General features: G+C 46.1%; 1 protein-coding gene across 1 annotated transcript in view; it reads left to right on the top strand.

Moving 5' to 3' along the window:
* The first annotated feature begins 102 nt into the window (after window positions 1-102).
* Window positions 103-22113, top strand: part of LOC139048938 (protein NLRC3-like) — a 462676-nt gene continuing 440665 nt past the window's right edge. The window contains exon 1 of the mRNA XM_070523924.1: window positions 103-124. The gene's annotated coding sequence lies outside the window, so the exon portion shown is untranslated. The remainder of the gene's footprint in view (window positions 125-22113) is intronic.

The following is a 22113-nucleotide window of genomic DNA, read 5'->3' as shown; positions in this document are numbered from 1 at the left end:
GCGCTTGCGTTTTTCTCTCTTCTGTTTCGACAGGTATCTTCCGATGGCGCGGCATCTTGGCTTTGCAGATTCCCACGTACTGCAATACATACCGAGCCACTGGTTCGTCGAGGGCAGCGAATAGGTAGAAAAATCCCAGAGGCCGGCTCAGCGCGTTCGTCACGAGAGCTTCTTCCTCCCGTTAGTCCCTTCGAAAAAAAAATTCCAAGAGCGAAGTGTGGGTATTTCTGTGTGGGGAAGTTTTACGTCTGCTGGGACTTCTTGTTAGGGATTGTTACCTCCGTTACCCTTCAAAATGTGGCTTTGGCTAGATGCTGGTGATGGCATTGTGGTTTGGTTCGTATGCTGGTATTATGGCTATTGCTTAGACAATTTTTTGCAAGCATTTCTCGTTCAAACGAACCAAACGATCTTAATAATTGTGCGGAGAATTCTGTAATATCTTGCGGTTACGAGCGCAAGTGGAAATACTTGAACCACATGCAGTCTGCTAAACCGTTTAACAAGAGACCTCAGAGAAACCGTCCGACATAACAAAGCAGATCGAAAGGCCACCCCGAACTGTAATTTTTCGAAAATCCTCTTAAAAAAGTTCAGGACATAAATCGAAGTTCTGCTCCCATTAGTCACTAGAATTGAACTTTTTCTCTCAAGTGCAACCAACTTTAATAAAATCCGTCCAGGGGTTACCTCGCGAAATCGTATCTGCGTTTTACATGTACTTGAATAGGCCGCGTTGGAGTTGTGGCCGAGGTAACGCTTCCTCTTAACGCCGGAAAGCTTTCGGGCCTGCTCAAAAAGCAGTCGGTGAGTACTACATGGCTTCTAGGAACGACATACATCCCCGGAGGAGCCACTTATATTCATCACTCGTCATCTACAGGATGCCGGTTCACAAATCAACTGGTGAAAGTCCCGGCACTCTTTCAACACGTTTCCAGAGGCATTCGGCAGAAGGCAGCAGCGGAAAAGTAAAAAAAAAAGACGGATTGTTTCTCACTGCCGCGGAAAACGCTCCTCTCTTTTAAAGCAAAAAAGAAGGTTGTGCCTGACTGATTAAAACTACGAAACGTTAACCAACTGCCCACTAAAAACAACAGAGTGTGTGCTGTTGAAAGCGTTTCAAGTTGGAAACATTAAGTGGCAGTCGAGCACAAAAACAAGCCTAGTCCGTGCGTGCTCGTGAAAGGTCACAATGCGCTCTTGCCCTGTCCGGCTTCGTCCCCGCTTCCTTCATCGTGACTTGAGTGAAGAGTTGCGGCAGATGGAACTGGGTCGTGCTTTGAGGCACTTACAAGAGAAACGCGTGAGTTCACTTTTATTGGAACCTTCCGTTCCTCTCGTTGAAGAGTGCGGTGTGTCATTTTCTTTGATTTAGTCGTTAGCCCATTGCTGGATTGAATAAAAATTAATAAACATCCGCAAGCAATTGCGGCAGTTTAAATGCTATTGCAAAGCATAGACGGGCTTGCGGATGCTTTTCGCGTTTGCCCGCAAGCAGACGTCTTTCTCTCATGGCGATAGTTTCGAGTTGAATTAATTGAATTGAAAGTTGAATTCAAATTGAATTAACAGAGCTGAAAGTCGGAAGAAATTCCGCTATCCGAGTGAAGCTTGATTTCTTCGGTGGCGATCAATACCCTAGTGCAAAGGAAATCCATCTCGCTTTTTGAAAGTACAGCTTACTAATATGAGGAGAATTGTGATAATTCGCAGCTATCCGTAAATTAACTTTTTGTAGCATACTACTATTATAGCCGATCATCAAGCACAAATATACAGCCATGCTGCTTCGTTCGGCAAAATTTATTTCCGAGATCACGTGTTGGAGGCTTGAATGAAGCAGCTGGTTTATTCGAGCGAGCTGATGGCACGCATTTGTGCGGAATGAGATGTGATATACGTGCATTCACGGTGCGTAAAGGCAGGATTGCCAGAATAACGCGGTGGGCAATCGCAAACGCCGTCGTACTTTGTTGAACTCGTTCTACATACGTCCCTGTTTGCCACGTGCTTTTACATACATTCAACCGCCACCACGTCGCCCAGTGTACAAATATTTCTTTATTTTGAGCTACCTTAAGCCAATGCATAATATGTAGTGAGGAATGAATCGGAACAATAAAAATCAATGAAATGTACAGTAGGCTAAAGCATATATTTTACTTTATGCTTGTGTTCTAGTAAGCCAAGATGTTTTTTCTTTTTTGAAGCATCATTATTCGTCTACGTTCGCATTTTCTTGCACTTTGCTAATTCACTACCTAATCAACGCACAGAGACGTCAATGGAGCCACTTAAGAACAGAGCGGCTTGCCCACGCCACATTACGCAACCTTCGAAGTTATTACGGCCACATGCGCTGTTTTGGAATAAATATTTTATTAACATAGCAAACTTTGAAGATGTCATGCAGCATTACGGACAAGCTTCTTTGTTAGCGCATGCCTTTTAATCTATTGTCAAAATCACTCGAAGGGACGTAAGTGCGCCGCTAGCATTGACACCATATATCTATTAAGTGCAGAGCTCACTAATGCGGCTCTCCCGGCCTGGCACCCTTTCGGTGTTTTCCAGCAGTGCTTAGAAACACTGAGATAACACGGGTTGTGTCAGCGCCTCCTAGAGGGTTCGATGCCCTTAATGGGGCGTTTTTCTCCTGCGATTATCGCGCGACAAAAAAAAAACCGCGCTGGCGGGACGCCGGCCAGGCTACATGAGGCGTACGAGTGGCGAACGCCGCCGTAGTGTGGCCAGACAAGGCAAAAATGTTTTGGCTACCACTAAATGAACGAACAATGCTTACATGTTGTTTGCTTGTGTTGTAATTAATAAATTATGCAATAAATACCCCACTAATATGTCTATACACTTTACCACGTATGTTTAGTGTTGTATCGATATTATTGTGGATGTTCAGCGGAGAGAGTTGGCCGGAAATGTTTCGCCTGGCGACCTTGTGCTACTGAAACGGGGGCTCTAGGGCTCTATTCTGGACACGCATGGCGGATGCACGGCCGCCATTAGCCGCCATGTTTACTCTCTGATTGGCTGTCGAAAGGTCACGTGTTTTGAAATTTGTGCCGGGAAGCGGAAGTATTGCAAAATGCAATTTTGCGTTTTCATCAAGATGACGAAACGTGACGTGGAGCTGCAAATGTTATGGACTAATACATTTTTTTGGTCCTTGGCAGATATATTGTGATGTTAGCGCTTCAAAAAGAATGTGAGCGGTAGCGTGCAGAAGCCAGTGCAATGCATCTGCAATTGCGCGAATATGTGGTGGCGATTCAAGATATGCGCCATGCCAGCTTGCTGATTGGCTGAAGGAATATCTCATGAGGAGCGTCACAGGAAGGGCTGTTTCGTAAACGTCATTTTGACGATGCGTGACGTTGCGCAGGGCCGCCATTGCTGAGATTTTCCGCCATAATTTTTGCTGCGACGAGCCGCGCGAATCATGCTAATGGGCAGCCATATGCAATGGCAGCCGAGAGGAATGCGTATCGCCACATTTTCCCCGTCGTTTGGCACCACGAAAATCTTTTGTTCATAACGCGTGCTCATAGTATTTGCATCGCTCTCGGTTGGTGCTGGCATTTGTGTTTTGGGCCATCGTTTTTTAAGAGAACGCGTTTATACGAAATAATATTGGTTGAATATAGCAAACTTTCAGCAATGTTGTCCACTTTTCACTGCTGCATTTGTATTGTAATCGAGATTAATGCCTTTTCGCACAATCAAAAGTTATGACAACGGCCTCTTTCTAAGTTATAAAAAGAAATGTACGCAAGGCGGCGCCTTGGAGTTTCCTCCCGCGGTGCGTGTAACCAGTGAAATGAACAAGAGATGGCAGCGCCGGCGCTTGCGTCGCTCTAGTGGATATCTCTGGCGCGCGCAATGCTATCGGTGATATTCGGCCGTTTCTCAGCCAGCCGAGTCGGGCTGAGTCACTTGCATTTCACGAAATAGCGATAACGTGGCCTAGAACGTGCGCGCATCACCACTGGTAGGTCGCGTATGTTGTCTCAAGAAAGAAAACAAGCGCGTTGGCTCCAACATGCGATGACTCATTCCATTTTCCAGGGACACGCATCCGAGCTACTGAAGCAGACGACGGCTTGTACGCAGCAGACCACGGAAGCGAGAAGCGTTTTCGACAGAATAATCATACGCTTTGAGATAGCTGCTTTATTTTTACTGCGGAGCAAAACTGTTTTGCTTTACCGATAACGCTACATTGAGTGCCTTCATTTCAGTTTCTTAGGCGAAACGTCAAGTTGGCGTCACGTTACGTAAGCAAAACTGGGCCACCAGCGCCATTTTGTTTGCGTCGCTCCTACGTCACGCATCGAAGAAAATGGCGGAATGTCCAGAATAGCGCGCCGGGTGTGCGGATTGCGCAGAGTTTCAGCGCATGCGCGCGAAGTGTTCAAAGGACGGCAAGGAACGGTGAGACGGCTGGCGGCTCCCGCCGAAAACAGACGGAAGTGACTCCGACGGGCACTTCCGGTAGCGTCAGACGCGTGCGCGCCGCGTCAAAATCTAGCCGGTCCTGATCGGCGGCGGCGGGCGTTTTTCGCGACGCCGGGCGTCAAATCGGCGCCTCGAGGCGCCTCAAAAACGCTCCATGTATTCCGGGCTTTACGGCGTTCACCACTCGCAGGCCACATGAACGAGTGCCACGGGCTGTCTGCGCACTTATCTGTGGGAAGCTGGGGTGATGCTAGCTAGCCGATGAAAAAATAATGTTTCTGTGAACGTAACCAATATGGGGTCGTCTGAAATGATAATTAGATGTGCTGGGAGATAAAGACTAAAACAGTTGCACAATGAATTGATAAGGCCTCCAACAAAGAAATATAAACCGGCTGGGATATGAGAAATTACGCTATAGAAACAATTGAGGAGCTCCTTATCGAAGGCATGGAAACGGGCGGAGCAAGTGACAAGCGTTCGGCCGAGGATAAATACGCAGTTCATGTGCCAGCCCAACCATGGCTCGAGCCTGTACATCGTAGTGGCTTGCAAAACGACTATGATGTTTCATCGTTTGCCTTTTCCAAATTGCTCCAGTATAGTAAACTTGACCAGCGTCAAATCCTTGCCGAATAATGCAACTCAAGAACAAGAATGTATAGAGTAATCTTTTTTTTTCGTAAGTCGTCCTTTCCCATTATGTGGTTTTCGATGTAACAAGGCAATACATCAGCTTATGGCGAAACTCAGAACAGATTGTAAACGTCAATTTTACCGGTCGAGTGCGTCTGAATGAAGCGAGCTGTAGATACACTAAGATTGGGAAGCTTTTGGATATCAGACGTCGCCAAATGGCAAGGCCGTCCTGCGGAAACCCGCACAGAGCAGGATGTTTCATCAAAGGGAGAAAATTGGCACTGTAGGGACTGTAGCGCAAAACTGCATGTTAAAAATATTGAAACATCCGCGAGACTTTCTCTCAAAGAAACCTTAAAGGGCCCCTGAAACGGTTCGGACAAATTTTGTAGGCGCATAGGGTACAGCTTAAGTAGAACATTCGCACCACAATTTAGGTGAAGCGTTACGTATTAATGGAGTTACAAGCGATTAGAAGTTACCCTCCTCCCTAGCCATGCCTTTCCTCCTCAACTCGCTCGCCGAGCGAGCGGCGCTAAGCTCCGCCTTCACTGGTCCTGCGTCACGATGCGACGTCACATCGTCCACTTCCGGTTGTTGGAGCACGCCTCCTCCCACGCGAGACCTCTCCGCTGGCCGCTTGGCCGTCGACCGAGAGCCATCGAAGCAGCGTGCGTTGCGAGCATTCTGTCGTAGCGCCGAAGGTGGCCGGTATTCGGGTAACCATAGGCAAGCTGGTCATTTCGGCAAATGACTGGAGGCATAAACTCAAGCTGATGAAGGAACTTCAGCGTAGACGTACGTGAGCAGCCTGATCGGTCTGCACGGTCCAGACACTTGTTGGCGCAGCGCTTAACCAGTCAAACGAAGCGCTAATATTGCTCTAACCAAGTGTAAAACATTTTAAACATTTATAAGAACAACGTGTTGATGATTACACTCCTGCGAAAAATACACACCAGCAGCAAAGAAGAATGCACTTCGTTGCTGCTACTGTGTATGGTTGAGCTCTGTGCCACCAGGTGGCTGCACCGTGCAGACCATTCACATTTACCTTTCTGCTCATCTCCTGGCTCATCCCGGCACAGTCAAGCGGCCAGACCCTGTCCCCTTGCGCTTGTGTTTGCCCTAATACCGGACTTGCGAAACGCTATTGCGTTAGTAATCTTCCGCTGTAAAGTGACGGCCACAAACGCGCAAATCCTGGCGCCTATCGGATAGCCGCAGTCCGATGCGCAGCAGCCAGTTCGCTCGTATGCTGCCTTGCAGAGGGACACGATTTCGCAACTTCACATCTTTCCAGTCGCTACGTCTGCAGCCCACAACGCAACAAGGGTGATTCATCGTGCTCACGAAAAGACTGATCGACACTGAAGGCGGAGCTCTCGTCAAAGACTGCGCACGTTATAACACAAGCAGACGACACTTGCTGTGTGCCGGAAGTGCTCAAGTGTACTAAAAAGCTATTCCTGTGTATTCTCTTTAAGTTATTTTCTTTTTACAAAAATAAAGTAACTAACATTCCAACTATTACGAGCATCATTTGTTCACCATAATGTTGGAAAAATTATCTACCACGCGCCCTGGTCAGCCAATCAGATAGCTCGCCCATGTGACGTCATATGGGTTATTTGCATCATATGGGTAGGGGCGGCTTAAAATTCCGCCGTGCAGTGCGCTGCGATCGACAGCGATGTGCATTTTTAAAACCCTATAATAATTTACACGCTTTACGCAGAGCACTTAGATGTGTCAATTAATGATCAGAAGGACCTACTCTAACGACTCAGCACGTTTGCAGAAAATCGCCAAAATCGTTTCAGGGTCCCTTTAAAGATGAAGGAAAATTTGCCCTGGTTTCGAGAACGCAACCGCGACCAACGCCTTTCCGCGTTGGTCGCTCTACCATCTCAGCAAAGCAGTAAACTTGCAGATTGCGAGAGGAGGCTGAAATAATGGGCAACACGAAGCTTCAAGACGCAGAAGACGACAACTCAATTCCGCGAAAGCACATAAAGTGAAGAACGTTTCAGAAAAGGGAACGAAACTGCAAAGAAAACTATTTGGTTTCCTGTCAGCTTCGTGTTAAAGGTGGATGTCAATTTTCATCTTTCTCCAAATGTTGTAGAACCCGCTGAAAGGCCGTAAGATAGGTGGCTTGGGTAAAAGTACGGGTTTCTACCACTTCAGTCTAGAGCGTCGCGAGTTTGCAGTACAAAGTTTAAGCAAGAGAAGCTTTCTACAAAACAAGGGAAGAAATCTTTTTAGAAAGAATTTTCGATAAGTTTCGTTCATTTACGCGAAGGAACATAATCCCCAGTACAAATATAGGTGTAGTGGCAGAGAGATGCAGAGAGATGCAAATGAGAGAAAGCCAGGGAGGTTAACCCGAGTTAAAACCTCCGGTTTGCTACCCTGCACTAGGGGAAGGGAAAGGGGAAGTAAAGAAGGAAAGAAGAGTGGTGATAAAATTAGAACGAGAAAAAAGTGAAAGAGGACGGAATGGTATCATAGCCTTTCTAATAGCGCAGTACCAGTCGTTTTTTGCCGGGTTGCAAAGAAAGCTCGCGAAATACGAAAAAAAAAACACGGGACCGTGTTACCCCAAGGAAATTCCTGATGTTTTATTCTCCCACCATACGCCTGCGTCTCAGGCGTATAATGGTTGCAGTGTGGGGCTTCTACGGTAGAGGTCTTCTGATCCAGTGCTTTTGTGGCTCAATTTTATTTATGTTTATTCAACTGTAGCCAATATTTCGTGGAATTTATTAGCTCTTGAAGTCACAAAGCCTTTCGAAGCTATAAGGAAGAAATTTGGGGAAATCCTAGCACTAAACAGCTTTCTGGTTTACAGTTATTTACATTCTTGTCAAAATTCACCGTATTTTTACATTCTTTAATGATTGCATTCTGAGGGTCAAGCAGACAAGCATCAGAAGGGCTCAGGGCCAATAAGAGCTGACCAGAACACGAATTCGACAATACGGCAGGATTCCACAATGTCAAGTATCTCTGGGTGAACAGCCCTGTTTCTATGGAAACTAGCGCCAGAATTCCTTCCTGTAATTTAATATTGTGGCTTTTACACGTAAAATCCCAGAATTCAGTTCAGTTCTTGTACTTATTGTACAAAACTCTTTGCTTGACAGGGCTCGCCCTATCGAAATCTTTTAGAAAAGTTCGTCCCCATTCAGACACAGCGCCCTCTAGAATACATTCCGACCCTGACACCCCTACTGCCATGGCTCATGACGTCATTCTGTGTTGGCCGACACCTCCTGTCGCTCGGTCGTGTCCTCCAGGCATGGCCACGCCGTTCGAGAGGCCAGGATTGCTAAGCCTGACGAGCCCCTGGTGCAGCGTGCTGGCATTTCTGTTGGCGACCGGGGAGGACGCGCTTTCTTTCTCCGTCAGTGAACTGCTGCGTCAGGATGTAGAGTGTTTTGCTATCCGAGTGTTCGAGGTTAGTGTGCGCCTACAACTCTCGCAGTGGGGCGGTTCCACGTACCACAATGTCGCGGCGACTACGACAAGAGACCGAATGCTCGAGTGTTCGCGTTTCCAACGGACGACCGAAAAGTGACGCGGGAGCCTGCCGTTCGTCGCGCTGTCATCGATGTGCACGTTCTCTCCTCGATACGAAGGTATGTGCACGTCTTCGCAGTTAAGTCGTTCTAGACAGCAGCGCGTCAAACACGTGCTCGGTTCTTGCTCTGAAACAATTATTTCGTATATGATTTTGACTTACTATATCCTGAGTCTTGATATCGCGTCGTGGGTTTATTTCTGGTTTCGATCATTCGCTTTGACTGCACCGCTTTGTTGTCGTTTTCGGTTGGCGTGTGGTGAGGGCGCTCTCGCTGTCAGATCGCTCACGTGTCTTGAGTGCTCTCCTTCTTTCTGTAGAACCGCTTCGACGCACAGTCAGTTCGCGCTCACGCTAGAAGTAATCTGTAGAGTGTCTTCGAATGTACTTGTTGACCAGTGCTTCATCGAGAGAGTTCAATGACGGAACTACAAAGACGTATCGAGGAGCAAGCTGGGACTCATTCTCGCCGATTGCTGGCTGCGCCGCCTCCGAGTTCCTTGTTCTTCGTTTGTTTAGTTTATAGCCTACCGCAACTCCGGCGGCATGTTTACAGTATTATGATCACACGCCCATATCTCTTACCGTCCTCTACTTCCTTGGACTGCGTATTGCCGCTCTTCAGCCGAAATGGGATGCGAACGCACATATCTAAACAATTTTATCCTTTTGTAGCTTGGTATATGTGGTCGATGTGAGCGTATAATACAAGTTACTGGTCATGCTTTTTAGTCAATGGTTTTCATATGTGTGAACACCGTTTCGCCAACACAATTCCTGTCCACAGAAATTCTTCTTGCCTCTTTCCTGTAAATTGCATAAAAATGATTGTTGTGTGCATAGCTCCTCTGTGTGAAAAACGTCACGCAGGATTAACAAAACTCAAACGCTTGATGACAAAGCTGGGAGATAGGTCAGGTAGAAATGCGATGCGAGGATTCGGAGGAGGACACCCACATTTCTGTCGCTGCACTGCTCGTCAGGACACAACACGGTGCTACCTATTAGGTATACTTGGAAAGGTCGAAGTGCTGGGAAAAAAAATGGGATTTCAAAGATCGGCGTCGCACGCAATATTCGCTGCATTATTTTACCTTGTGGCAAAATTTGTTGCCACTGGGACACAAAGCGCTAACCGAACCCCCGACCATGCATTGAATACAGCAGCAACCCTTTCTTTTTCTTTTCTTTTTTTGTCGAACTTCCAGCATTTGCATCAAGGAATGAGATGCCGTACAAATTGAGAGCCTGGCAACTTGAAGATAGCCCAGGTGATCACAGCGCGGCTGTCACACCGCTGCAGTAACTTACAGCGTGACACCGGCGTTTCGGTCCTGCTGTCTGCCCCTGCGGCGCGAGGTCGTGTGCACACCTTGTGTCGAATCGATAATGCACCCTTGATTGCTGAAGTTCCGGTGCGTTGAAGCCAGTTTATTATGTTGCACCTTGCGTGATTGCTCGGTCCGTCGATTATTTCGTTCGTTAACGCCGATGGTTGTCGTTCTTATAAGATGCTGATCGTCATTTTATGCGCTTTCAGATGAAAGCGTCGCAACAAGTTCTCGAGTTCGACGTTCTGAATCCATTTACCTAACTAAACCCTGGTGACACCAGTAGTGGGCCGTTACACAAGCATATTTTCTCTGTGCAGTATTTCAGGTGGTTAGGTTACCTACAGAAGAAATTTTAATTTCAGTCTTACCATACACCAAGGCGTACATCTGTAACCTTTTATAGGCATCTCAAAACGTTTTGTAGTGGTTCTGTGTTTCGCAGGTATTGTGGATAACATCGGCGAGAAAGGGAGCATAGTCCAAACACAAGGAGATCCAGCAATAAAGAAGCCTGAGAGATCATAATTCAGCAAAAAGCTTTCTGAGTAACGAAAACCGCAGAAAATGTCCAAATTGTAACTAGCAACGGCTACGCAACAGCATGATGGTCACAACAAGAATAAAGCACGCTTTATTCAAGCATTGGATTATATAGGCAGGGGACCGTGCGCAAAGTCTGTCTGAGCATTCAAGATGCGCAGCCATGCTACAGTAGCCTTGTCGCATACAGCCCATAGATCTCGCATAGGGGTCAGGTACTATCGGCTTTGATTCAACAATATCGCTTCACATCTCTAAACTACCTTGATTTCCCCCCGCGTCGCGGGAATGCTTCTGAACGGGACACCGCTCGTAGTTTAACCCTTGACACCATTTCACAATATCCTCACAATCGCACAAGTGATGAATTGCATTTCATATCTCACGATTTGAACAATAACACTCTTTCGAACTTTCGATCGAACCGATTCGCTATGGTTTCTCAAGAAAGTTCTCATCCGGGTTCTGTTCGAACACGACTGAAAAATATTCTGGTACCATCTACACTCACCTATGATTTCGAAAGATTGAATTGAAAAAAAAAGTATTGACAGCTGTGTCTGTCACACTTTAGAGACAATATGCCATATGATGAACGTGTTCTTTCAGTAGACTGTTCAGGGCGGAATATTCGAGCTTACAATAAACTCTCTGGGATCTCGCCCCTTTTGAGGCAATATTTTCGGCACACAGAGATGGCCTACGATACGCAGCGCTCAATAATATCCCTGCGGAACTTGTGAAGACACGGTCTTTTAAACTGTCTTCAGAAAGGTATGGGGTATCCGGGATCAGGGTATCTCGAGACCTCCTGCGAATAATAAACCTTTCGCGCCTACAGAAAGCCTTAGCAAGTCGCAAGAGCTGGTTATCAAATTGAAGGCCTCAAGAAGGGAAAAAGCAAGTGTTAGTCGAAGAGTACGGAAAAGTAACAGTATGGGTTTAATAATCGCGTAATTAGTCGAAAATTAACCGATTGAATTAAACACCGGGAAAGGGCACGCCGCCATTCAGAACGATAGGTTGAGCCAAAGAAGCCCTACGGCCAACGTTTGTTTGAATGGGGACAGTTCGCTCGGACAAGGCAGGGCTCGCGCAAATAAATTGTGCCTGAAAGGTGGCTTCGACTGCGCTCACCGGAAGCAAGGATTAATCGCAGGATATACAAATGTTACGGGAGGGGCGTAATTAGCGCCAATGTAGTCGAAAATTTGCCACATTGCACTATACCCGGGTAAAGGGTGCACTGCCGCGGACATATACAGGATGAGGCGAAGTCGACGTAAGGTACATTTTTGGCAAATCGGGCGAGTGCGCTTGGACAAAGTAGCCATCGTGCAATCGAACCAATGGTTCTCCTGGAGGCCACTGCGGTTTTGTCCACAAGAAGTGGGGTTTACTCTTACAAAAGATAAAATCAGCGGTGCGGACGCAATTCGCTCCAATATACGGCAGGCAAAATTAACCGCATTGCACAATTAGCAATACAATCTCCTGGATGGGCCCACCTGGCCCCGGGGTTAGAAAAGAGAGGAGGGGAGTCAACCAAATTTCAGTGCAAAAGAAAACAAGGTGGGCGCATTCGTGCTTAAAATAGGATATTAGGAAGATATGAAATGAGCGAACGATGAGCGTGAAACATGAACATGAACTGCAACATGCGAGCAGAGTATTACACAAACGTCTAATCTCGCACCGTTACGCCCCTCCCCCCCCCCCTTTAAGAAATGGAAGGGGGGGGTGCGAGGGGGGACACTGCTTGCATCCTGAGGTGCGGCGCTTTTCTTCTCATTGTTACTTTTTAAAAATTTTTTTGACTACGTTCCAAGATTGTGAGGTGTCGCTTCTCCGTTTATTAGTTTTTCCTCCGAGCACGCCAGCCACTTTCTCGTCGCTGCCGCCGATGGAGCCGCAATTGTTTCGCAGTCTCCACGCGCATACATTGCTCTCGTTGGAACATAAGAAGGTTCCGCCTTATCTTACAAAGTTCAGAAATTTTAACAAAATACTCATTTGGAATAATATAGCAAGTGCTGTTGAAAGCGTGGCAAAGGAGAATCTACATAAAGCAGCTGTCGAGCACAGAAATAACCCAAGTCCGTGCGTGTTCGTGAAAGGTATCATTGTGCTCTCGCCTTTGTCCGGCTTCGTGCCTGCTCCTTTCATGACTTGAATGAGAAGCTGCGGCAGATAACACTGGCTCGTGCTCTGAGACATTTACAAGAAGAACGCGTTAGTACATCTTTATTGGAAACTTCTGTTCCTCTCGTTGAAGGGTGTAGCGTGTCATTTTCGTTGAGTTAGTTATTAGCCCATTGCGGCATTCCATTAAAATGGATAAACATCCGCAAGCATTTCCGGCAATTTAAATGCTTTTGCAACGCATAGACAGGCGTGCGGATTCTTTTGGCGTCTGCCAGCCAGCAGACGTCTTTCACCGTCACATTGAATTAGCACAGATGGAAGTCGGATGAAATTCCCCTATCCGAGTAAAGCTTGATGTTTTCGGCGATAATCAATACCATTGCGCAAAGGAAATCAATCTATAATTTTAAGAGAATACCTTACTAATATGAGGACAGTTGTAACAATTCACATCTGCCCCTAAATTAACATTTTGTAGCATACTAGTATTCGAGCGGATCATCAACATAAATATACAGCCATGCTGCTTTCTTTGCTAATTTATTTCCAAGATCCCATGTTGGAGCCTCGAACAAAGCAGATGGTTTATTTCATCCAGCTAATGACAAGCTTTTGTGCTAAAATGTCGTGCAGTGAGGATATGTCGCGTGAGTGCATTCATGGGGCGTAAGGGCAGGATTGCAAGAATAACGTGGTGGACCATCAGAAATGCCATTGTTCTTTGTTGTCCTCGTTCTGCATACGTCCCTGTTTGCACATGTGCCTTCTCATACATTGAATCCCTACCACGTCGCCTAGTCATTCAGTGAATAAACCATTCTGCAGTAAGAGCTACATTAGGCCAATGCATAATTTTTAGTGAAGAATAGATGGGAACAATAAAAACAATGAAATATGCAGTAGGCTAAAGCATATAATACACTTCCTACGTGTGATCTTGTAAGCGCACATGTTACTGCTTATTTTTTCTCTTTCTTCTTGAGGCATCGTTGTTTTTATACTTTCGCATGTTCATGCACTATGTTTCATACAGGCGTACTATCCGTTCCACTGCGCATGGAGCCACTTATACGTAAATGGGCTCGCCCACACCACATAACGCTACCTTCAAAGTGAATATGGCTGTATGCGCTGTTTTCGAATAAATATTTTATGAACATAGCAAACTTTTAAAATATAATGCAAAAGTATTGATAATCTTTATTATCAGCGCATGTCTTTTAATTTATTTTATGCGAAGCATATTACGAGGGCTCAACCCAGCTCCTCAGGCGCGGCGGTGACCATGAAATCACGTGACACCGTGACGTCACGACAGAGGAGAAGTGGCTTTGGCTCAACTCTTGCAAGACGGGCTGGGTGGGAATCGAACCAGGGTCTCCGGAGTGTGGGACGGAGACGCTACCACTGAGCCACGAGTACAACGCTTCAAAGCGGTACAAAAGCGCCTCCCTCTAGTGAATGCGGTGTTGCCTTAGAAACGCGCTGTTTCTAAGGCGTGCGTCTCTTGCTCAGGCGCACATTTCGTTGCCGCGCCGAACGCTGCTTTGCTCGACACTCACCGCGTCCAATGCGGGGCGCGTAGTCGCTGCCCTGTAGCCCATTGTCTTACACCCCTTGGCGGGTCGACGGGAACGCTGTCGCGTTCCACTCTTGAAGGCGAAGAAGTAATGCATGAGTTGTTTCTTCGTCTAGCCGAACCAAATATAGCCAAGCAACAGCAGTTCACCAGGCTAAACAGTGGTTCAACAACTAAAATAAAGGCTAGTATGCTTCGCATCCTGGGCTTAACCTTACCTAAGCCACAGCCATTTTTTTAGCATCAGCCTAGGACAGCAAGCGTGTCATTAGCATTGGCACCATATATCTAGTAAGCGTAGAGCTCGCTAACGCGGCTATCCAGGCTTGGCACCCTTTTGGTCTTTTCCAGCCGGGCTTAGAAGCACTGAGGCAGTCGAGTTGTCTCAGCGCCTCCAACAGGCTTCGAAGCCCTTGCGGCGTTCCCCACTCGCAGGCCGCATGAATGAGCGCAACGGGATGTCTGTGCACTTATCTGTCGGGAGGCTGTGGTGATGTTAACTACCCAATGAAAAAATAGTGTTTCCATGCACTTAACCCATGTGGGATCGTCTAAAATGACAAGAAAATATGTAGGGAGATGACGAACAACGCTGTTGCAAAAAACAAACAAACAAAAAAAACGAATTGAGACGGCCCCCAACAAAGAAATTCAAACCGACTGGGATAGGAGAATTTGCGCTATAAAAATAATTGAGTAGCTCCACAGCGAAGCCATGGAAACGGGCAGAGTAAATGACAAGCGTTCGGCTGAGGAGGAATATGCAATCCATATATCTGCCCAACCTTGGCTCGAGCCTGTACGTTGTAGTCGGTCACAATGGAACCATGGTGCCTCGCAGTTCCCTTTTTCAACTTGCTCCAGTGGAGTCAATTTGACCAGCGTCAAATCCTTCTCGAATCATACAATTCAAGAACAGGAATGTATACATAGGCTATTATTTTTTTCGCAAGTCGTTCTTCGCCATTATGTTGTTTTCGTTGTAACAAGGCAATACACCAACTTGTGGCGAAACTCAGAACAGATTGGAAACGACAATTTTACTTGTCGAGTGCGCCTGAATGAAGCAGTTTCTGGATACACTTAGGTTCGGAAGCTTTTCGATTTCAAATGCAGCCAAATGACAAGTCCGTCCTACGGAAATTCGCACAGAGCTGGATGTTTCATCAAAGGGAAAAAATTGGCACTGCACGGACTGTATCGCAAAACAACTTGAAAACATAGAAACCCCCACGAGACTTTCTCCGAAAGAAACCTTACAGTTGAAGGAACATTTGCCCCGGTCTCTAGATCGTAACCATGACCAACGCTTTTCCTCGTTGGTCGCTCTACCATCTCAACAAAGCAGTAGTCTTGCAAATTGCAATGAGAGGCTGAAGTGAGGGACAACCCGAAGCTTCAAAGCTTCGAATACAACAACTCAGTTGCGCAAAAGAGCGCAAGGTGAAGCAAGTTTCATAAAGTGGAACGAAACTGCAAAGGAAACTAATTGGTTTCCTCTATAGCTTCGTGTTACAGTGAATGCGGCTGTCAATTTACATTTTTCTGCAAATATTACAGAACCCGCAGAAAGTCCGTAAGATAGGTGGCTTGGGGAAAAGTACGGGTGTCTACCACTTAAGCCTAGCGTGTCGCGAATTTCCAGTACAAAGTTAGGCAAGTAAAATTTTCTAGAAAATAAGGAAAGAAAACATTTGAGAAAGAATTTTCAGAAAGTTTCATGTATTTAAGCGAAGAAACATAATCGTAAGGACAAATGTTGCTATTGCAGCAGCATGGATCCGGAGTGTTTCATCCCATATTACTATAACCTTTCCGTAGTGGTAGATATAGGTGAGCTTCAGCGGTTTTAGAAAAACAATGAAGAATACTGTAAATTGCTTTCCCGGATAGCAAGAAACGAAACTGTGGTTGCCATAAAATGGTTGGCTTCATTGCAGAGTGGTAGATTATTAGCATCTGTCCATTTATTAACTTTCGTATCATAGGTCCATTGGCTCGTGACATGGACAATAAATATCCAGCCATGGTGCTTCTGTCTGGCAAATTTATTTTTGAAATGAAGATCTTGGAGCCATAAAAGCGGTATATTATGGCGCTCTGACGACATGCAGTTTTGCTGAAATGTTGCGTAGTGAGAAAATATAGATTGCTTGTGTTGATGGCGCGTAATGGTATGCATGGAAGAAAAATGAGTTAGCCAACTCAAACGCCGTTGTCCTCCTTGTACTCGCTATACTTAGGTGCCTGTTTGCACACCTGCCGTTACAGACAATGAATCCCTGCCGGTACACTTTCTCATTCCAGGTATACTGAGGCCCCGCACACTCTCAAATTCAACAAATGGCCACAGAGGGCGAAAAATCAATCGAGGCGCGTTTCAGCGTAAGCGCGCAAGTGGAGCTACTGTAATTTGGTCGAATACTTTAATTTATGCTTTCTCTGCTAGGGACGCTGAGCATGCTGAATTTTTTACTTTACCCAAACCATTGACATAAACAATCGAAGTGTCTAAGGACGTTTTGTTACCTCAGGCAAATAGGCAGTTGAGTTTTTTTTAAATTTGATTGCTGAAGCTGCTTTTTAGTCATAGCGTCAAGGTTTTTGTACTTGATTAACCACCGACAGCCGACAGCCTATTGGTATCGATGTGTTTCCTGGCCGTTGGCGTTCAAATACTACGGCAGTAAAACCGGTAAAACATTTTCGAAAGCATGCTGGTTTCGTCTGCGAGTCATTACATAGACTTGCTGTAAAGAGGTCTACTCTTGGCAAAAAATAGTGCCTCATTTTGTTTAGGCGTTGATTATCGCAATGAATGCGGCGGAGGTTGAGGGAGTACGCTTGAAGGTACGTTTTTATGCCGTTGATCTCCATAACACCGTAAGTACGCAAACCGATGTCACAGAACACCCGATGCATCATTGTGTGTTCTCCGTCATCGCTTGCTTGCTGTACGCCTACTAATTCTTCATTTCTTCAAATGTTGTACCCTCCTTTTGTCCTTGTTCTCTCGTGCTTCACTTACAGTATGTCGTTCCGTCAGCTGTAATGCACATTTGCAAAACCAATACGTTTGATAAGACGCAGTGGTTATCATAATTTCACTACACATGTATTAAGCTGGCACATATGGTTCAGATACAGATGCCTGTATGCGGACTTGCACGACGTTGATGCGGAGATTAGCATAATTATGACACCCGTAAGGAAGAGGCAGCTGACGGCCGTAAGCTGTTGCGTTCTTTCGGCCAAACTACCCGGCCTGGTAGTGCTGTAAAGATGCTGTATAAAAGTGACACGCGGTGACAGGGAAATTATTATGCTTAGCAGCCGACCGTACGTTTTGTATATAGCTTAGGTCTTCTTTCTTGTGCGCTTGTGCTACCCTTATTAATGAGCCTTTTCTTGACTATGTTCTTGACTATGTAACTGCGTTTGTGTGGATGCGTAGACGTGTGCTTTTTGTTGTACTTGTAAAATGCAAATAAAATATTTTCAGGCTTACTCAATCTTTGGTGTCGTGTGCGTTTATTCCAGTCGAGGCCATCGTGCCACCTGGAAACCGCATTCTGTCAGTAGCCCTACACGAAATGCAACAGCTGAAGCGCGGCGGCACTACTCGGGGTAACGGCGGCGTAATAAACGAAAAACCGCTCGGGATGCCATTAAAAGTCAGTTCAGAGTGTGCCCTTACTCGATATGACTCAGCTCTACATGTATTCTGCTGCGCCTCGATCGTGCTCCCACCAGTTTGGTTGCTGTGTGGCAAACGTAGTGCCTACGTATATATGCAGGCGCTACGTTTGTCACACAGCAACCAAACTGGCGGGAGTACGATCGAGGCGCAGCAGCCAGAAACCCAGTAAAGCCACAGAACACCTGGTAAAGCGTGTGCAAAACCCCGTTTCCGGATGGATGGATGGATGTTATGAGCGTCCCCTTTGGAATGGGGCGGTGGGTTGCGCCACCAAGCTCTTGCTACTATACTGCCTAATATTCTACCTAGGTTAAACAATGAAAAAAGAAAAAAAAACACTATGAACTACCACGCCCAAATTTTCTGATCCCCTATTGCGAACTGTGCTTTTGTACGTCTCCGTCTTTTGTCGGTTCCCTACTTTTCCTCCACCAATCCTCCAGTCGCCTCTTACTAATGTCTATTGCGGACATGTTTGCTTTACCCCTGCTCCCACTGAACCCAAGGGCTTCAAGGAGGCCAGTGGTGCCTAAATCAACCGCTGGGTAGACGTCTTCACATTCTAATAAAACGTGCTCCGTAATTTCCCTAGCTTTACCACAGCAAGCACATGCTTCGTCTTGCTTCTTATATCTCGCTTTATAGGTGCGTGTTCTAAGGCATCCTGATCTCGCTTCGAAAAGTAATGAGCTTCCCTTTGAGTTATCATAAATGGTTTCTTTCCTGATTTCGTTTTTTCCTCTTAAGTAGTTACTCATGGCAGGTTTCTTTTCCATTGCCGCCACCCATGAGATTAATTCAGCTTCTCTGACTTTCCGCTTGACCTTTGTTGTTGTGTTGTCCACCCTACAGGCCGCATACTTGCTGGTAAGCTTCCTAGTTCTTTTCCTCCACTGTGGATCAATGTTTTTCCTGTACAGATACCTGAACACTCTCCCAGCCCATTTACTTTCTTCCATATTCCTCAGCCGTTCTTCATACTCAATTTTACTGCAAGCTTCCCTCACTTCAAAACTAGCCCAGTCCATATCACCCTGCACAGCTTCATTTGTAGTCTTCCCGTGAGCTCCCAATACGAGGCGACCCACTGACCTTTGGTTCCCGTCGAGTCCTGATTGTACCCCTGATTTATAGCAAACAACCGCATTTCCAAAAGTAAGTCCTGGAACCATTACACCTTTCCACATACCTCGGAGGACCTCGTACCTATTGTATCCCCATAGCGCTCTGTGTTTCATTATGGCTGCGCTTCTCTTCCCCTTTACTGTTATGGTTTTTTCCTGTGTTTCTAGATATCCATTGCCTTCGTTTATCCATATACCAAGGTATTTATATTCTGTTACCCGAGGTATTTCTTGGCCCTGTACCTCCACTGTCTGTTCACTGTTTTCATTGAATACCATAACACCTGATTTGCTAACACTAAACTTCAAGCGTAAATCGTTGCCTTCCTGTCCACAGATATTAGCCAGACGTTGCAAATCACTTTGCTTGTTAGCTAGCAACACAATGTCATCCGCACAAAATAAACCTGGGAGTTGCTGCTCTATTACTGTACCCGCCTGTTTGTATGAAAGATTAAACCCGATATTACTTCCTTCTAGCGCCCTCTCCATCCTCACCATGTACATCATAAACAACAGCGGGGATAAAGGGCACCCCTGCCTCAGTCCCTTGTTGATATGAACTTTCTCCTCGCTCCTCATCCCTTCCCATTCAACGCAAACGGTATTTTCTAGGTAAATCTCTCTCAAAAGCTGTATACAATCGTTACCTAAGCCTTCCCCTTCCAGGATATCCCACAGTACGTTGCGGTCCACGTTGTCGTAGGCTCCTGTAATGTCTGAAAAGGCCATATACAACGGTCTGCTTTCTGCTTTTCATATTTCAATACACTGAGTAAGAACAAACAACTTGTCATCCAAACGCCTACCTATTCTGAAACCATTCTGAAGCTCTCCCAAAATGCCATTATTTTCTGTCCATGCTTGAAGCTTTAATTTGATTGCCTGCATTGCTAGCCTGTATATTACCGATGTAATGTTCAACGGTCTATACGAGTGAATTCTGTCTTTCTCCCCCTTTCCTTTATAAATAAATTCATTCTACTTTGTCGCCAGCTGTCTGGTATTCGTCTATCTTTTAAAGTTCTTTCCACTGCTTTCACCAGAGCTTCCTTACTTTTTGGTCCTAGTTCATTTATCAGCCTAATGGGAACCTCATCTATCCCGGTGGCTGTACGCTTAGGAATTTTCTCTTCCGCTTTCTTCCAGTTTAAATTTGTTAGCACCAGCTGCTTTTCCCCTTGGGTCTCTTTCGTGCTCTTTTTTTCAACAAGTATAACCTCGTCATTGCCTTGGAAAGATTCGACTGTTGCTTTTCGGATGTAATTTATTGCCGCTTCTCCTTCGAGTCTGTTTTCATCTTCGTCTAGGATATGTTGTTGTATTGTTGTTGACTTCCTGCCTAATAATTTTATGTGGTTCCAAAATATTCTAGGTGCGGCCTTCTGTTTCTCACGTATTTCTGACAACCAACGTTCACTTTCACCTTTTAATTTTGCTTGCACCAGTATTTGAACCATAGACTTTTTCTCCCGGTATATTTCCCATTTACTAGTTATTTCATCCTGTGGCAACTGCGCCTTCTTTGCCTGCCTGTGCTCTCGAGATGCTTTCTGTCGTTCGGCGAACGCTTCTCGTATCTCCTTGTTCCACCAGCTTTTCGGTTTCTTTTTTTCTTTCCAACGAACATATGTTGGTTCTCTTTCCGTATTTCTGTCTTTATTACACTTATACATTACATTACATCAGTTTCCTGATGTACAGCGCCACTTTTGGTCGCATACTTTAGTTCACGACGCCACCGCTACGCTTATTTCCGTAGCACAGTGGAAGGTACAGTTTCTCTAAGTTTGTATAGGTGTTCTGTGGTATACTTATTTCGCTATGTCTACTCGTTACTTCAACGGCATCATTATTTTTCTACTCTTCCATTTTCCATCACGTCAAACACTTGGCACATTGTGCATGAGGCCAACTTGCCAAAGATCGGCTCGCGCATGTCACTATACAGGACCTCGAAAGTGAATACCGCTATTCCCGCATTTTTCTATTGATAAATTTATGGGCGTAAAAAGATTTTGAAAACTACTGCCAAGTTCATTATAGGCTTCCTTATCAGCACATGCCTTTTAATTTACTGTCTGCAACAACGAAGCAACTTAAGCGCGCCATCACTTTTCGCCAAATTTATCTACTCATGTAGCACTCTCTAATGCGCTTCTCCCGGCTAGGCAGACTTTCGCTGTTTGCCTGCTGTGCCTACAGTATTGCAGACAACTCTGGCAGTGAAGGCAAAGCGACGGGTGTGGAACTTCTGCACAAGTGTTACTGCGCCAAGAAGACCGCCAGCGTTTGACAGTGCTTTCGATGGCTCGGAAGAGACGCAGCTTCCACGTCTGGCGGTTTGCCCAGACGCGGAAGGGAAAGGCAGTCAAATAAGCAAGCGTTTCTATTCTTCTGTGTGTTTTGTCCTGCTTAAGTGCTGCTAATAAGGTGTTTACGTGTTCTTTTCCAGAGCTTAAGCGAGCGTGGATGAAAACACCAGTGTTTTATGCGAAGCATATTACTAGAGCTCAACCCAGCTCCTCAGGCGCGGCGGTGTCGCCTTCAATGACCTTTTACCCCCTGCCATACCACGTGACACCGTGACGTCACGACAGAGGAGAAACGGGGCTCCAACTCGCGCTGTCGCCTTAAAGGCTGACCACGTGACACCGTGACGTCACGACAGAGGAGAAACGGGGCTCCAACTCGCGCCGTCACTCACGGCGTCGCGGTGGTGTATAAGCAGCTGCGCTTCTTTCTAGGTGGCTTTGGCTCAACTCTTGCAAGATGGGCTGGGTGGGAATCGAACCAGGGTCTCCGGAGTGTGAGACGGAGACGCTACCACTGAGCCACGGGTACGATGCTTCAAAGCGGTACAAAAGCGCCTCTAGTGAATGCGGTGTTGCCTTAGAAACGAGCTGTTTCTAAGGCGTGCGTCTCTTGCTCAGGCGCACATTTCGTTGCCGCGCTGAACGCTGCTTTGCTCGACGCTCACCGCGTCCAAT

Source organism: Dermacentor albipictus, chromosome 8 (assembly GCF_038994185.2).
Source record: "Dermacentor albipictus isolate Rhodes 1998 colony chromosome 8, USDA_Dalb.pri_finalv2, whole genome shotgun sequence".
Lineage (NCBI taxonomy): Eukaryota > Metazoa > Arthropoda > Arachnida > Ixodida > Ixodidae > Dermacentor > Dermacentor albipictus.
The sequence above is the reverse complement of the archived record's forward strand: the minus strand, read 5'-3'. Positions and strand labels throughout refer to the sequence as shown.